The sequence below is a fragment of the Triticum aestivum genome, chromosome 7B, assembly GCF_018294505.1.
Source record: "Triticum aestivum cultivar Chinese Spring chromosome 7B, IWGSC CS RefSeq v2.1, whole genome shotgun sequence".
NCBI classification, from domain to species: Eukaryota; Viridiplantae; Streptophyta; class Magnoliopsida; order Poales; family Poaceae; genus Triticum; species Triticum aestivum.
The window spans coordinates 382,876,807-382,892,454 of NC_057813.1; the positions used below are offsets into that span (position 1 = coordinate 382,876,807).

The 15,648-nt window shown below is 45.6% G+C and overlaps 1 long non-coding RNA gene across 2 annotated transcripts; it reads left to right on the forward strand.

Moving 5' to 3' along the window:
• Positions 1 to 7,043: 7,043 nt before the first annotated feature.
• On the forward strand, positions 7,044 to 14,350 carry LOC123162868 (uncharacterized). 2 transcript variants are annotated; one of them, XR_006481519.1, is made up of 3 exons: positions 7,044 to 7,584; positions 11,408 to 11,584; positions 13,883 to 14,350. It is a non-coding gene; the product is annotated as an uncharacterized lncRNA (long non-coding RNA). The 2 variants fall into 2 exon arrangements; XR_006481517.1 differs by lacking the exon at positions 7,044 to 7,584 and adding an exon at positions 7,607 to 10,022.
• The last annotated feature ends 1,298 nt before the right edge of the window (positions 14,351 to 15,648 follow it).

The following is a 15,648-nucleotide window of genomic DNA, read 5'->3' on the forward strand; positions in this document are numbered from 1 at the left end:
CAACCAGTCCAGGCGGGCTCTTTGGCGCCAAAGCATCTCTTCCTTGTGAAAAAGATCAACCAGCCTATCTGTTATCTTTGTCTCCTTGTGGGAAGGGCCTCACCGTCCTTGAGCAGAACACAGAATCTCCAGGGCAGTCTTCAATTGGCGAATCTATGTACGGACTGAACCAAATTGGCTCTTGTACCATGATGTCAAGTCCCCTGGCACATTCTTTAGCTTGTCTTGCAATTATTGCACCATGTCTCCCGCTTGATTGCTCCATCCATTGCTCACCACCTGGAATAGGTTGTCATCCCTCTCCCACATAGTCTCGCATTTAAAGGATCTGGGCCCCACTTTGCATGCACCAACTTCACGTAGCTTCAGCAGAATAGGAACATGATCACGGTTGGCCGCAGTTTTGTGCTCAAGGGCCCATCATGTTCATGGCCTTGCAGGACCTCATTGAAATCCTCCAAAACAGCCCATGGCGTGTTTTGTGTGTCTGCAATTCCACGGAGCATATTCCACGTCTTGTATCTCTCGGGCCATTGGGCTTCGCCATATACAAAGGTAACTCGTACTTGTGTTTCAATAAGATCATCAATCAACGCATCAGTACGATACTCGGAGTAACCAACAACTTCCAATTTTATTTCATCATTTCAAAAAATTCCAAGACCTCCACTTCTCACTGGACTACTAACTGCAAAACTTTATTAAAACCGAGAGTATCAACTAAACCTTCCACTCATTTGAATCCCCTCTCGTTAGGGTTTTGCTCTCCTCTCGGTGACGGCGACTCCGATTGTTGGAAATATGCCCTAGATGCAATAATAAATTGGTTATTATTATATTTCTTTGTTCATGATAATAGTATTTTATTCATGCTATAACTGTACTATCCGGAAATCGTAATACACGTGTGAATACATAGACCACAATATGTCCCTAGTGAGCCTCTAGTTGACTAGCTCGTTGTGATCAACAGATAGTCATGGTTTCCTGGCTATGGACATTGGATGTCGTTGATAACGGGATCACATCATTAGGAGAATGATGTGATGGACAAGACCCAATCCTAAGCATAGCACAAAGATCGTGTAGTTCGTATGCTAAAGCTTTTCTAATGTCAAGTATCTTTTCCTTAGACCATGAGATTGTGCAACTCCCGGATACCGTAGGAATGCTTTGGGTGTACCAAACGTCACAACATAACTGGGTGACTATAAAGGTGCATTATAGGTATCTCCGAAAGTGTCTGTTGGTTTGACACGAATCGAGACTGGGATTTGTCACTCCGTGTAAACGGAGAGGTATCTCTGGGCCCACTCGGTAGGACATCATCATAATGTGCACAATGTGATCAAGGAGTTGATCACGGGATGATGTGTTACGGAACGAGTAAAGAGACTTGCCGGTAACGAGATTGAACAAGGTATCGGTATACCGACGATCGAATCTCGGGCAAGTACAATACCGCTAGACAAAGGGAATTGTATACAGGATCGATTGAGTCCTTGACATCGTGGTTCATCCGATGAGATCATCATGGAACATGTGGGAGCCAACATGGGTATCCAGATCCCGCTGTTGGTTATTGACCGGAGAACGTCTCGGTCATGTCTGCATGGTTCCCGAACCCGTAGGGTCTACACACTTAAGGTTCGATGACGCTAGGGATATAAAGGAAGTTTGTATGTGGTTACCGAATGTTGTTCGGAGTCCCGGATGAGATCCCGGACGTCACGAGGAGTTCCGAAATGGTCCGGAGGTAAAGATTTATATATGGGAAGTCTTGTTTTGGTCACCGGAAAAGTTTCGGGTTTTATCGGTAACGTACCGGGACCACCGGGAGGGTCCCGGGGGTCCACCAAGTGGGGCCACCAACCCCGGAGGGCTGCATGGGCCAAGTGTGGGAGGGAACCAGCCCCAGGTGGGCTGGTGCGCCCCCCACAAGGGACCCAAGGCGCAAGGGAGAGTGGGAGGGGGCAAACCCTAGGGCAGATGGGCCCTAAGGCCCACCCAAGGCGCGCCTCCCCTCTCTCCCCCTCTTGGCCGCCCAAGCCCCATCTAGGGATGGCCGCACCCCCTTGGGGGGGAAACCCTAGATGGGGGCGCAGCCCTCTCCCTCCCCTATATATATGAGGCCTAGGGCTGCCCATAACACATGAGAACTTCTCCTCTCGTTGGTGCAACCCTGCATCTCTTCTTCCTCCTCCTCTTCTCCTGTGGTGCTTGGCGAAGCCCTGCAGGAGAGCCACGCTCCTCCATCACCACCACGCCGTTGTGCTGCTGCTGGATGGAGTCTTCCTCAACCTCTCCCTCTCTTCTTGCTGGATCAAGGCGTGGGAGACGTCACCAGGCTGTACGTGTGTTGAACGCGGAGGTGCCGTCCGTTCGGCACTAGGATCTCCGGTGATTTGGATCACGACGAGTACGACTCCTTCAACCCCGTTCTCTTGAACGCTTCCGCTTAGCGATCTACAAGGGTATGTAGATGCACTCTCCTTCCCCTCGTTTCTGGTTTCTCCATAGATAGATCTTGGTGACACGTAGGAAAATTTTGAATTTCTGCTACGTTCCCCAACACCGATCACCACGCGCATAGAGATCGTCGATCCCCTACACCCCTTTTGGTCGGCGACCGTGGGGGTTCTCCCCGGAGGGTTGTCTGACGTGGGGTTGGTTAGGGAACCCCCCGCCCATGGAATCAATCTACGGGCTAGAGATCTATGGCGGAAGAAGCATCAGGCTCGGGTTCTACCTAGCTGGAAGCCATGATGGAGGAACTTGGATTGAACGATGCTGATCTGCAGGACGTCGTGGTGGCAGATGGTGATCTCCCAGAGGAATCCACAAGGTGGATGGCAATAGCCCGAGTCCACACAAACAAAATCTACAGCCAGTATTGGTTTTACAGGAACATGAGGGTGGCATGGGATTTAGCAAAGGAAGTCAACATAAGGCCGCTGGAGGCTAATCTGTACACAATACAATTCCAATGCCTGGGTGATTGGGAACGTGCTATGGAGGATGGTTCCTGGAACTTTAAAGGAAAAGCAGTAGTGATGGCTCCATATGATGGATATACCCGGCCTTCCTCGATCGGGTTGGACAAGATCGATATCTGGGCGCAGATCCATGACTTGCCCGATGGCTTTTTTTCCTTGATCAAATCACTGTCGGCTACTCTAGGAGAATACATCTATGCTGAACCTAAGTCGCAGGACTTTGAAGGTAAATCTTCCGTGTTCGTGTGAGAATATATGTCACCAAGCCCCTGAAAAGCGCGGTGTCTATCGTCAAGAATAAGACGAGGGAAATTTTCCATGTCAGATATGAACGGTTGCCGGATTGGTGCTTGGTATGTGGTCATCTGGGTCACATGTTCAAACAGTGTGGAGATGGAATCCATCTCCCGAAAGCAAAGGTTTTTAAGGACCTGAAAGCTGATTGGTTCATTGGACCTGGCCCTAGCCCGGGTCAAGAGAGAGGCAACAACGGAGGAAGGGGAAGAGGAAGATTAGGAAGGGGCAGGGGAAGAGGACAGTCGGCACCGTTTCATGGTGCTGCTGCTATGTACGATGGAGCAGATGAGAAGCAAGCAGATGAAACAATGGAAGATGCTAAGAATTCTAGGAAGAGGGCCTCCGTGGGAGCTCCTAAAACCCTCCCCGCTGCAGATCCTGCTGTGATGGCAGAATCTTCTCTGCTTGCACTACCACCCCCAAATGTTCCTCCTAGTCCATCTTTGATACAAGACCTCAAGAGGGTTAAACCCAACCAGGCAAAGAACAACTCGGCAATAAAAAACATTGATGTGCGTTTGGCGGGCCCCCAGGGGGGGCGCGCCTAGCGCAATGAGTCTACTATGTTGGAACTGTCGCCGGGCTGGCAAACCCGCAACAGTTCGAGAGCTTCGTGATCTCTACGTCAAGTTGCTGACTTTTTGCACACAGAGCGAGTGAACCACAGGTGGGCCGACCCATTAGGTAGGATATATGTCCAAGGGAGATCCCTATTTTTTATCTTTTTTGTCTTCATGTTTTTTCTAGATTTTTAATTTCCTATTTACTGATTTTCTATTTTTTCTTTTTCTTTACTCAAAAGTTTTATTTTTTTAATATCTAGATTTGTTCAAAGTTTTTAAAAAATGTTCAAAAAATTCAAGCTTTTTGAAGTTTCAACTATTGTTTGTGCTCTCAAAAAGTTGTTCACAATTTTTTTAAAAAATTATCACATATTTATAAATTGGCGTTATTTTTAAAAAACTATTAGGAATATCAGAAAATTGCTCCTAGTTTCCAAGTTTGTTCCTAGTTTTCAAATATTGTTTGGACAAACGGGAACGACATTGGAAATTCTGCATTTTTTGAAAATATGAATATTTTCTTGAAATTATGAATATTATTTGAAATTTCAAACAAAAATTGGAAAGACAAATGTTTATACAAAATTTGAATTTATGAACATATATTTGGAACTTCACACTTTAAAAAAAAAATGAAACAGAATTTGAAAAATAACAAAAAAAGAAAAAAAACTGAGAAGAAACCCAAAAAACCAGTAAAGAAAAACCCTAGAAAAACCAACATGCCCTGTGCATCTTTCATGGGCCGACCCAGTCACTCGCTGCCTATGCGAAAGGTAGACTATTTGACGCATTTAGCCACACATAGTTTTCCTGGAAAAAAAAAGATTAGCGTCACATAGTACCTTCCTTTTTAGTAGTGGTACGAGCCCACAACCTAATGCATGTGCATGAAATTTCGAGCTGAAGACTGGGCGTGAAATTTATCTTGTGCTGGTTGAAGTGAAAAAACTCGAGAAGATTGTCTTCGCTGTCGTGAAGGAACGACAAGCTTCAGACCACTGCGTTAAGGAAAAGTAAAATACCTTTTGAAACTTCCGAGATGTTCAAACTAATAATGCACATTGATTTTAGGGGTTCATTGGGTTCTACCGTAAATGCAACATATCTCAAGTACAGGTTGCTTTATAATGATACACATTAATTTCTCATATATACTTACTACATTTACATTGCCCGCAGGCGCATACGGAAACGTCCGCTGTCAGTTACCGAACAAAGCCTATTTTGGTCGCTTCACAACCACGATTGCCTAATTTCCGCACCCAAATTCATAGAAACCATGCAAAGTACGTAGATCATGGCACAGAGCATAAAAACATACCAAATCTGACATCGGGCATAGATTCAATTCATCAAAAAGGCCAACATAGTTCAAACTTAACCTAAATGTAAGATAAAACATATAATTTAACCGGGGGGGTTCACAACTTCCTCGCCGGCCGCTTCCCCTTGCAGTCTTGACTATTGTCCTCCATGTATGCATCGACTGCGGGAGTGGCGTTGTCATAGCCCATCGTTCCGCTATCGTTCTTAGAGGAGGGGCTCACATAGACCGCCACGCGTGCCGCGATTCTGCTCCACCACGAGACGTGCAGCTCTGTCCACCACCCCTGCCTTCTTCCAAGCGAGCTTCTCGGATTCCTCCAGCGCCTGACAGAGCGTCGCTACGTTCTTGCGACGCTGACGACGGGCATCTGTCTCCACCGACGTGCACGAACACCGAATTGCAGCTCGGGGCGCCTCGTCATCGTCAGAGACAGGTGGCAGCGCCTCCGGCGTAGATCTGGAGGATCCACAGCCTTGCGCCGCCACCTTCATCGTAAGCTGATAGATGCGACCCTCCTCTCTGGCGGCCATAGCCGCGGTTGTGGGCTAGGAGATGCGGGCACCAGCACCCAGCGGCTCGCGGGAGGGGTAGTTGTTGGCTTTGCTAGGCGCTGCTCCTGCCCTGCCACTTGGACGGAGATGGCAAGGAGTGCGTCGGGTCACAACTGAGGAGGAGCTGCCCACCCACGACGACCGTGACGTCGAGGAGGAGGAGCTCCCGCCGCGGCCCATTTGCGAGCAGTGGAGAGCAATACAGAGCACAAGCTCCTCCTCATCGGATCAACTCGATGAGTCCGTCGCCAGCCCCACCCACTCGATCTCATTGGACCCATTGTCGGCCATGGCAAAGGGGATGGGATAGATTGCGGAGAGGAAGGGGAAGAGGCTGGAGAGGAGCGGAGTAGGGCTAGGGTTCATTAGCTAAGGTTTTTATGGGGACAATGGTGGGGGCTAGTGGGTCGGGGCGACGTGTCACTGGTGTCCGGGCGCATCTAGGCCTCCCCGTATTCGCCCCAAATATGGGTTGGATGTGAGGGCTGCAGGACAGCCCAGGGGTTTGGGCCGCTTATGGGAAGCCCAGCTGGGTGCTAGTTTTTGGTCCGAACAGTGACCGGACAACGGGCCCAGGCATTTGGGTCGGGTATAGGGTGCCCGGTTGTAGATGCTCTAAGTCCCAGACCTAACACACTAATTGCTACTGACTCACAAAGTGAACATTTTTAATGGATAACTGTTGGATCAAGGAAAGCTAACTGAACAAAATCATGATGAAAATGGGATATGCCCTTGCGCTCGCGTCGTATAGAGGAGCTGAACGCCTTTGAGCTCGTCGGCCATTTCTACCACGATCACTACACTGACGTTCTCACAGAAGCACGGCTGCTCTTCCAGGCCTCCCCTAGGACCACAAAACACATCATCGTCGCCTCCCCTCCTCTGGCGGATGAGCTGCTTCCAGGCCTGCCTGAATGTGCCTCGCTGGGGCGTATGCTGCTGAACTCGACCACCGGCGCCTCCGTGCTCCATGCACCATGCATGTTTCCTGACTCCCAAGAACAAGCATAATTATAAGCCTTTTGCAGAAAAAGCATAATAATAAGCCAAGAAGTCACATGAAAATTAACCAAATAACTGAATGCACAACCGGAAAGGATGCCGCTTTTATTCTCCAAAGTCCAGAGTCTTTCCAAGACTTTCTAGTTTGTTCGCTGTAAGTGGCCAATTCAGCAGTCAAGGTATTCAGTTCAGCAACAGACTGATCACCATCATCTCGAACTTGTTGTAAATAAGCTCTTAGGCACTCTACTTCTTTTGAAGACTGACCTCCACTTGGCGCTCACTCATGACCGCTCGCTCGTGCTCCCCCACCCCCATCCCCACCCCCGCCCCCATCCCCCCACACGGCGTTGACCTCATCGCTACCGCTCCCGACGGCGACCCTTCCCACCTATCTCCGATGACGGGTGAAGGCCGCGCATCACCAAACAGCGAGCCCTACCCACATACGGGAGCGGGGCTTGGTTTGGTGATTTGAGCGGTCCCCGCCAGATCTGGTGGGGCAGCGCTGTCGCTACGTCGATCCTGAGATCCACTGATGGATTCGGGAGGCGGAGGAGCGTCAGACCAGGAGATTCAGGAGCTGATGGCGGAGCTCTCGCACCGGGAAAGGACGACGGCGCGTGCGGCGAGGAGGGTGGAGACTCCGAATCGCAAAGTGGCAACATTGAGGATGAATTTGGCATTGCACGCAATGTCTAGAACCACGGAGTTTGGAGCGAGAGAGCATATTTGCGATGGGGCGGCCTATCACCCCCGACCTGATCCTATCCTGGGCCGCGGAAGAGGAAGTGTCCTACTCAAGGATACATAGAAGGAGATGGAGACTGTTCCGGGTCGAGGTATGATTTCTGCCATTGATGGAGTAGCGCCTTCAAGTGATTCTGGTGCGTCCTGTGTAATTAGAAATTCCCTCGATCGTGGGCAAGGTAGATTGAGATGCAATATTAGTGCTGTTTCAACTGGGCACCTCCGGAGATCATCGTCTCCACCGCCGTTCATGGTTCTGCCCCCAGCGGAGTGGGGAGCGGGTAGAGGCGGGGAAAGGAGGTTGGGCCCCTGCGGTCAGCCTCTCTGGAGAGAGTGACCATTGGATGTGCCTACCTGAGATCACATCCGTTGATTCGGGGCAGCAACTTGCTTATAAGACACAAAGTGCTAGTACGCCTTCTAGTCTGTATGGCCCCGATCCATAGGAGGCTAGGGTTAGGGTTCATCGTCGTCCCCAGCCCCAGCACCGCCAACAGTACGCCAATTTAGTTTGGGTCTGCTGTGATCTGTTCGCCAAGGGAGAATTCTGTGCTAAAGATTGCTTCCCGGTGGGCTCATTTGATCATCTATTTGAGCCAAAGCAATTCAGCTTCTCTCGCGATCTGTGGTCTAGGAAGTTTGCAAAGCCTTCGTTTGTGTCTGTTGTGAGGAAGATGCCAGGCACAGATTCAGGGCAGAATCAGGGGTCGAGAAGGGGCAGATACGGCGTTGGCCGTAGCCGCAACGAATCCGCTCGTCCTCCAGCTCCTACTCAGTAGCAGTTCGTTGCTGATCAAGTGCCCCCCTCTTTTCGTGCTCCTCAGAATACCTCACAAGTTCCTCCCTAGCAGATTCCCCCCTCTCCATCTATGCCAAACCCCCCATCATCCCTCTTGGTGCTAGCTCCTCTAACATGGGTCATCCGGCTATGGGGGCTATGTATTCTGGTTTCCCCGTGTCTGCCTACCAATATCAATAGTTGGCGCCGTGGCAACAACAGCCCTAGTTCCCTTTCCCCTATATGCCACTGCAAAATATGCATGTGCAATTCCAACAACCATATCCGCAGCAGGTTAGCTCTAGCAGCGGAGTATCTAGAGGAGGTGGACAAGGTGGGACTGGGAAGAACAAAAAGAAACAGAAAGCCAGTGGCAAACAAAAGCAGCAAGTTGTTGTTCCTGGGCTGGGTGAGGGCTCCTCTACTCAGAATTCTGTTGATCCAGAAGGCTACATGGTTGATCCAAAATACATAGGAGCAATTTGTTACAACTGTGGCCCCCCTGGTCATTTTGTTGGCATGTGCCAAGTGCCTAAGGTGTGTTTTATCTACAGAACCCCAGGCCATCATATGGATGCCTGCCCCAAATGGTACCAACCATACCCAGCTGCACAATTTTGAGGGAGAGTCAATAATGGACTAGGTTTTTTCCATACTGAGGCTGGTGAAAAGAGTGAGAATGATTGGTTTAATTTTGGGAATGTGGGCCTCGTCGTTATTGAGGAAGGTGTGATAAGTGCTAATGATCTAAGCTGCTTTGCAAAAATGTGGAAGACAAATTGGCCTTGGCAAATCAGACCATATGATGACTCCCAATATCTGGTCAGATTCCTCCAAACAAGAAAGTGGCTGATCTTGTTGCTTTCAAGTCCATTAACCTGAAAAAGAAAGGGGTCACTGTCTCTTTTAAGGAGTGGCGTGGTGATATACCTACCTATGACTCTTTGAAGGAAGTCTGGATTAATATAGTAGGGATCCCACCTGTTTGGTGTTCTTGGAAGGTTATAGCACAGATTGTCTCATCCATGGGTGTCATTGTTAATGTTGATTGGCATGGAATTTTTAGAAGCTTTTATGATGTGGTCAGAGTGCAGGTTGCTGTGAGAGACCCACAACTGATACCTAAAAACAAAGTGGTGGAGATTCATCAAGACTTGTACCTCCTCAGCTTTGAAGTGGAGGGAGATGAAGCTACTGATTCCCCTGATCACAAACCCTTTGATGACCCTTCTGATCCTAAAAATGGAGATGGAAATGAGGAAAATCACAGGAAAAATGAGGAAGTGGATGATTATAGCAATGATGACATGTTGGGAGAAGAAATGGATCATGATAGCAGGGAAAAACAAAGCCGACAAAAGGTCTACCTTTGCTCCCAATGGGTCCAGGACAAGGACTGTTGGCACTCATCCTCACACTCCTGTTGGGGTAACAACTGTTGGCAACTCTATGTTAGCCAAGGGGTAGGATGCTCCCATGACCAAAAGCTATTTGGAAGTTGTCAAGAGAGCTCCTTTGGAGAAGTGTGGAAACCTACTTCTACCTCAATTTGAAGCTGCTATTTCCAAAAGTGCTGGCCATGGAGTTGGTTTTTCTGAGACAAAAATCTCTTGCCCAGCTCCCAAACCTCAGGTCCATAGATCTGAAAAAGGGAAATGGGGGCCTGTTGTTAGGATGAGCAACATGATTAAAAGGGATGAGAAGAACTCTATTGTGAAAGCCCAAGAACTCAAGCAAATTCAGAATTTGGAGGTTGCTAAAGTTAAAACCTCTGTAACCTTTCAGAATTCTTTTGCTTGTTTAGATAATGAGCTCCTTGTGAATACTGCTGATAAGGCTGGATTGACCTTAGGGCTGAACCCTAATAAGATCAGCCATAATATCAACATTAACTAAAACCTAGAGCTTGAGAGACTTGCTAAGTTTCATCAGGATAACCCTGGTATGTTTCTTCCCTCTGACAATGATGTCACTATAGAGGGAATTGTTAGTTCTTCTAACTCTGTTGACAATTCCACAGCCCCCCTCCCTTCTCTAGTAAATACACTTCAGAGGAGGAAGAGGGTGACACTTCTTGGATAGAAGTGTCTACCCAAAGGGGTAGGAAATGTTTGTCTAAAACTAAAATAAATTTTATATGATTGGTGATTTTTGGAATATCAGAGTCCTAAATGGGTCCTCTAAAATTACTAGATTGCAGGAGCTTATTAAAGCTACTTGCCTTGGTTCTATTTGCATTTCTGAAACTAAGAAAACTAATTTTACAATTCCTCAACTCGATGTTGTAGATACTAGAAGTGGTTTCCCGTGGAACTGGCTTCCTGCTAATAATACAGCAGGGGGAATCCTAGTTGGTGTCAAGGAGGATAAATTTGACATTGTTCAATGTGATATTCAGTCTTATTGTATTTCCTGTATTTTAAAATTTAAGCATAATTACACTGTGTGGAGGCTAGTGTCTGTGTATGGATCTGTTTATGAGGAACATAAGCTTGACTTTATTAATGAGCTCCATTCTGTATTAGCTGGCTGGTCTGGACCTACTTTAGTGGGGGAGACTTTAATCTTATCAGAGTAGCTGGTGAGAAAAGTACCGGTTTGATTAATCATCATTGGGCTGACCTTTTTAATGATTGGATCAACAAGTTTGGCCTCATAGAATTAAAAAATGCAGGGAGGAAGTTTACCTGGGCTAATAACCAGCATGACTAGGTTATGGCTACTTTAGACAGGATCTTTATCAGAGTTGATTCGGATAGCCTTTTCCCTACTTGCCATGTTAAGGCCCTACCCAGAGTTGGCAGTGATCACACCCCTCTAGTTCTAGACACTGCTACTTTACATATCCCTACAAATAAAATGTTTAGATTTGAAAAATGGTGGCCGGAAATCCCCGGCTTTGATGATGTTATTGATAAAGCCTGGAACACCAAGTGTCATGTTGTTAAAGCAATTGATATATGGCAATTTAAGATTCGTACTACTAGAAAAGTTGCTAAGGGCTGGTGTGCCAACTTTGAAGCTGCTCAAAATAACATGAAGCAAGCTCTGGTGGCTGAGTATAATTGCTTAGATATTTTGGCTGAGTCTCAGCCTCTGTCACCTAACTCTAAACAAAAAATGAAAAAAAATTGCAGGTGATCTGGATGACATATAGAAGGAGGAAATTAAGGTCAGACAGAGATCCAGGGAGAAGGAGATCTTGGAAGGTGAACTGAACACTAGGTACTTCAAGGTTGTGGCTAACCAAAAGAGGAGGAAGAAGCAGATAAATGTACTGGAAGGCAGCTTAGGACCTGTAGAAGACACCAAAGGTATAATTCAGATTGCTGTTGATTACTATAAGGAATTGTTTGGCTTTGTCCCTACTATGGACATTGATCTTAAAGATGACTTTTGGGATCAAACTAGTATAGCTAGCCCAGATCATATAGATCTGCTTGAAAAACCTTTCTCTGAAGAGGAGATCAAGGCTGTTGTCTGTGGCTCATATGCTGAGGGAGCCCCTGGCCCTGATGGCTTTCCTTTTCTATTTTACCAGAAATACTGGGACTTAATTAAGAATGATCTTTTTGCATTATTCAAGGATTGGGAAGCTCGGGCTTTGGACTTATATAGACTTAACTTTTCCCTGCTTACTCTAGTGCCTAAAGAACCAAATGTTGTCAGATTAGAAAGGTTTAGACCTTTGGCTATGACTAACTTCAACTTTATTTTGTTTTCAAATGTACCACCAATAGATTTGGCCCTGTGTGCAATGATATTATTGCCCCAAACCAAACTGCCTTTATTAAAGGGAGGTTTGTTTTGGAAAGCATTGTAGCTGCTCATGAAGTGGTGCATGCTGTTGTCACTAGTAATATATATGGGTTTTGCTTTAAGCTTGACTATGATAAGGCTTATGACATGATTAATAGAGAATTCCTTTTGAAAATGCTTAGAAAGAGAGGTTTTGGGCCTAAGTGGATGCTTAAGATTGAATCTCTCCTCTGCAATGGCTATGTTGGAGTCAGAATGAATGACACCAATAGTGAATTTTTTTTGTAGTTGGTAAGGGGGTTAGACAGGGTGACCCTGTTTCCCCCCTCTTGTTTAACTTAGTAGCTGATGTATTCACTAGAATGCTGATTAAAGCTGCTGATAATAATTTGATTGCTGGGGTATTCCCTCCCTCAAACCCAGCTGGGTGATTAGTATGCAATATGCAGATGATACCATTTTGTTCTTAGACAAAAATCCTGATCATGCCAGAAACTTGAAATGGCTTTTATCCTGTTTTGAGCAGATTTCTGGCATGAGCATAAATTTTCATGAATGTGACCTTGTACCTATTAATATAAATAGAGATGAGGCTATTCCTTTTGCTCAAATCTTGGGGGTGTAAGATTAGCTCTTTCCCCATTAAATATTTGGGGGCACCCCTTCATCACAGTAAAATTAGGAGGGAGGATCTCCAACCTACTGTGGACAAGATTATTAAGAGGGTGTTGGATGGAGAGGGAGACTCCTTTCTTTTGGCACAAGGCTTATTCTAGTACAGGCTTGTCTAGCAAGCATCCCTACTTACCTCATGGGATTTATTAAATTCCCTAAGTGGGCAATTAAGCTTATAAATACTCAATTAGCTAACATTTTCTGGGATGACTATGATGGCCATCACAAATATCACTTAGCTGCCTGGGGGTCCCTTACCATCAAGAAGGAATTTGGGGGCTTTGGCATTACTGATGTATGGGATATGAATCTGTGTCTATTAGCCTCCTGGGTGAATAGATATTACAAATCTAAAGGTAAGATTTGGAAAAATATTGTTGAGTCCAAATATAGCCTCCAGAGTAATAATATCTTTTCTTGTTCTACCTCCGGTGTCTCACCTTTCTGTAAGGGTGTGCTCTGGGCAGCTCAAGTTGCAAAGGTTGGCTTCTCCTAGAATATAGGCAATGGGAGTAAAGCTAGGTTCTGGGAGGACCATTGGTTTGGCAATGCTACTTTGGCTACCCAATATTGGGAGCTATATATGTTAGCCAATGTGCATGATGTAACTATTGACAAAATCTAGGTGGATAACAATCTTAAAATTACTTTTAGGAGATGTTTCACACAGAAGCTTATGAGTTTGTGGCATGAGCTGCTTGAAATTGCTAAATCAATTGTTTATACTGATGTGGATGATTCCCTGGTATGGAATATGAATTCCAAAGGGGTGTACACAGTCAAATCCTTCTACAAGTTTGTTAACTTCAAAGGGGTGTTACCTAGTAACACTCCTGCTGTTTGGTCTATTAAGATCCCCCCTAGGATCCGATTTTTTTGTGGCTCTTAACTAATAATAAATTGCTTACTAGAGACAATCTAGTTAAGAGGCAAACTGTGCCGGATCCAACTTGTGTATTCTGCTCTGAACTGAAATCTTGCTAACATTTATTTTTTGGCTATGTCGTTGCTGCTGAATTCTGGAAATCTATCACTAGGATAACTAGGTTTGCGGGGGACATCAATATGATGTCCTTCTCCTCGTGTTGGTCTAGAGGAGACAGATTTGCTTCCATCAATATTATTCATGCAGTTGGCCTGTGGGCTATCTGGAGAACTCGCAATAACATGGTTTTCAGTTCTGTTGTGTGGCCTAGGATGCAGGCTATTTGGCGAAAAACTGCGTCGAACCTTTCTTCGTGGGAATTCCTATCCTCAGGTCGTGCCAGAACCGAGCTGGAAGAATGGTCAAGGGAGTTGGAGCAACTGGCGAGGAGCCCCCCTCTCTTGATGTGGTCAAATCCTAGCTGAAGTGAAACAGTGCTCACTAAAGATATCCTGGTAGGTGGGGGAATTTTGATATATTAGGCTCCCCTGTACCTAGGCAGATGTGGTGTAAAAAAAGACTTGGTGAACTTGCGTTATTTGTAATAGGCTAGGCTAGCTAGCTCTGGTTTCTGTACTTCTTTTGTTTGGCGTGTATGTTTGCGCTGAGGCTGAGGCAGTGTGTCTACCGTTCCTCCGCGTGCTACTTATGTAAGGATCGGAACTCTGTGTTTCATTTCTAAAATGGAATGGAGTTGGGGCATGCTGCCCTTTTCTTCTTCTTTTTTTCGGTGTAAGATAGAATAAGGCACTATATATAGTTTTCGAATCCTTTTCAAAAAAATCTATAGTTTTTGAATTTTATGGAAGACATTGTTGATGGTTGAACACCAGCAAATGATAAAATGGTGACCAGAGCAGTACGAATGCACTAAAAATGGCTCAGTTTTACTCTCTGGAAGACGAAACAGACACAAAAGACGAATCATGAGCATTAATAATGCGGTACTGAACACGGTCAGTGGTTCAACACCATCACATGGTAAATTGGTGAGAAAAGAGTACATAAGTGCTATAATAAATGAGCGTCATGTACCCTTTACAAGATCAAACATACACCTGAGGAGTTACGAGCATCAAAAATTAGAATTCATCACCAAACATCGCAAGTCGTGTGTCCTCTGAGGCCTTATTCGTTTTGAAATATTTTTACAAATATTTTTACAGAAAAAGCATAGGAATAAAGATTTCAGAGGAAATTTTTCTACATATGCATTCAGTTTGTAGGAAACACATACGGGAATTTTATAGGAATACTATTTATTTTCTATGTTTTTGGAGGAATCTACACATCCACTGAAAGCTCATTTTGTGCGTAGGAACGAGGCAAGATAATTCCTTAGGCCACCTCCACCGCGCGACCCCAAACGGACGTCCACTTTGCCCGGATTCTATCTGTTTGGGTGGGACGATGGGGTCGTGTCCGGGCCTGTCCTGGGATGCGGTGGTCGTGCGCCCAGCACGCGGCTGCATCCTTTGGGCCCATCTTTTCCGCCTCCATATTAAAAAGAGAACAACCTTTCAAATACCAGCGGCCCTAGTTCACGCCGGCAACAGAGCCAGCGCCCTACACGTCCTCGCCGGCAACATAGCCGGCGGCTGGCAACACATATGTGACGCCCGATAATTAAGCTACAGTAATCCCCCGCTAATGGTGCCATGTCATCACATTACTGTTGCTAATCCTCACTTGATCTAAATCACAATTCAAATTCAAATTCAAATTAAATCCAAGATTCAAATTTCTCAAACATGAAAATTAAAATGTTCAAAGTGTGGCAGATATTCCATAAAAAATTATGGCGGTGACCCAACACTTTTGTAAATTATTTAAATGCCCTTTTGTGAATATAATAGTGGCTAAAACAATTATTTAAATGCTTTTTAATTAATAAAAGTTGCAAAGTATTTTATTTAGGTGCCAAGTTATTTTTGGCAGTGGCCTAATTATAAATACTAATTTAGGTGCTAACATCATATTTTATAAAACAAAAAATAAAATAAAACTCATTAGGAAACA